Source organism: Plodia interpunctella, chromosome 19 (genome assembly GCF_027563975.2).
Source record: "Plodia interpunctella isolate USDA-ARS_2022_Savannah chromosome 19, ilPloInte3.2, whole genome shotgun sequence".
Classification (NCBI taxonomy): domain Eukaryota; kingdom Metazoa; phylum Arthropoda; class Insecta; order Lepidoptera; family Pyralidae; genus Plodia; species Plodia interpunctella.
The window spans coordinates 1,774,794-1,777,618 of record NC_071312.1 but is presented as its reverse complement, the minus strand read 5'-3'; positions in this window follow the sequence as shown (position 1 = coordinate 1,777,618).

The window sequence follows — 2,825 nt, the reverse complement described above, 5'->3', positions numbered from 1 at the left end:
AAACTTAGTCGTGCCTTTGTTGAAAGTTCTAGCAGCCTTGACTACGTTATTCTTAATAATGACACTATTAAATTCCACGACTAGGGGCTTACGAACACCCGGTTTAGCGCCCGACCTATAAACATCCCTAATGTCAGATGTTTGGATGGGAACAGAGAGGGCAGAGCCGGCATTTTTTATCATTTCAACAAGATGATCTTTTGTTTCCTTGTCTGATTGGGGAACATTCCTCAACTCGATAGAAGAGACTTTAAGGTTACGTTCTAGGGTTTCCACTTTGGCTTCTAGAGTTTGTATATACTCGCGATCCCTCCTCCTTTCGGCTTCAAGAGAGATAATTTTTTGGGACATGTCTTCAAATCTATTGGACATGAATTCCATCGAGCAACGTATGTCTAAGTTTTGGTCTTTAATCTCTTTAAGACTATCAAGCATAGCCCTGTGCTTAGCATCTTGGTCACTTTTCCAGGTGGCGAACATGTCCATTAGAAGCTCCTTAAGATCACCTGAGTCGCCTCTGGGCCGTTTAAGACCACGCACTGTAATATTGTCACTTCTCAGGGCTGTATTGGGCGATGTGCCAGTAAGGGAATCATCAACAGCAGAGACATCTGGTAGAGATCCCGTATAAGGGGTTTTAGGGGGAGTACGCTTCATCATATTAAACTAAAAGCTATAGTACCCTATACCGTGCACTGTATACTAAAAACTTTTGAAAAACTTTTATTTCAAGCACTTACCCTGTGCAGGGCAAAAAATTAAAGTTTCACTCAACCAAACCTTCACAATCAATACTTATTGTACTTACGTTTAGGGATGTGGCAGTAACAGTATACTAGGCAAACATAATTCACAAGCCAGTAAAATACACAAACACAAATCACCAATTCATGTAAGAACTAAAATTATATACTGCCAATATTTGAGTAAAGTCACAGGCGACCATATAGTTAAGTTGTTGTCATAGGGATTCTTGTTTATAATAAAATTTATCAAATATACCACCGAATCCGCAATTGAGTACTAGGAAACATAAGATATTTACAGATGTTCATGCAACACAACACAAGCAATATAGATTAATAGATCTAAAACATACTTAAATCACTGTTATTGTAAATGGAGATACTAGTAATATTTAAAGTTCATAATGAGAAGAGTGGACTGGAATGGAACTGAGGACAACGCCGGGTGTGTAAGTAGTCTTTCACCTGTCACGCACGTTTGGACGGAGTGATGCGATCCGATGTGTACTAGGCGTTCATAACTCAAGCGATGGTCTTCGATTCGCACTGCGATGTACCATTACGTAGGTAGGACAGACGAAGCCGATGCATAGTATGTAATTTCACTCGCACTTACTGCTAACGGTATAGTTGCGTCGCTGTCAGCCGGCGGCGGAACCGTAAGGCAGAGTTGCTCAGGCGCACACCTAATGGGTGCGACAAGGATGAAGATATATTGCGCTGCACCCTCCGCACTGCTGCAGTATGACGAACTTGCGCGGTGATGTGTGTGTGTGTATCGGTATTACTCACTATCTTCCTTTGAGTCGGGTTCCTGCGTGTGCTAAATCGCGTTCACACACAAATGCAGCAGGATGTGGCGTGGAGAGAGGGACAGTCTGTCGAATCCCACAACTTTATGTTCTCCGAATATTCAAAGCGAATTTATTGAGATGAAATTGACACTTTTTTAGAAAAATACAGCAAAATATTTGAGGCACGTCTGCTCATAAGCGAGGTCCGAGGGGAGAGCCAAAGATGTGTTATATACTACTGCTATATGGTACGTATCTATTTGATACTGTGCCTTTGCTTCCGTTAATACTAGTATCCCATTGTGATTGTCTATTGGCTGTATGACTGCTGCTGCGGCGGCGAATCCGAGCGCTGCGAGGAGGAAGATGGCGTTCCTGAAACATTTTCAGGTCGCCTTAATAAACGGAAATGAACTCTAATTGTTTTCGCGTTTACGTGTTTTCCTACTATTTCAGCTATTTGTTGTGGGTGAATGCGTACTATTGTGTACGGGTCTAGGTATTTAGGCTCGAGCTTATTATTTCTTGCTGTTTTTGCTACCTGGTTATAAACAATGTCGCCAACTTTAAATTTTGCTATTTCTGTATTTTTGTTTGCTTTATCTATTACTTGCTTCTTTTCGTTTGATAATTTTTCATTTATTAATTTTTGTGTGCTTTCCATTATTTGTTTATGTTTCAGGACATATTCCTGGTAAAAGAATTGAATGTATATGTTGTGCATTGCACAAATTTCTGTAATTACTTCATTATTGAATTTTGAATCTGAGTCCGTTGTTAATTTCTTTGGTATCCCTATTACCGAGAATATGTTGAGTAGTGCTTCCGCTATGTGTATACTTGTAGAGGCTGTTAAGGGTATGGCTTGAGCATATTTTGTGAAATTATCTATAATAGTAAGAAAGGTTGTACTTCCACTACTATATAAGTCCATGAACATGTGTTCCATAGGCTTGTGGGGGGTTTCTGTCAACGAGAGTGGTAGTTTTAAGGGGTTGCGTTCATATTTGCTTTTTAGGCACTTGTCACATTTATTTATAAAGTGTTGTATAGACGCTAGCATTTTTGGCCAATGGTAGTTTCTGTGTATATGTTTATAAGTTTCTTGTATTCCTCTATTACAGACCATAAAACAACATTTTTATCTATATCAAAAGTTAAGAAAAACGTTACCCCACAAAAATCATTTACAAAAATCAATTTTGAAAATGCGCGAAAATACTTAAGGGAGAAAAATTTACACAATTTATTATTTTGTAATGATCCTAACTTAATTACGTATACC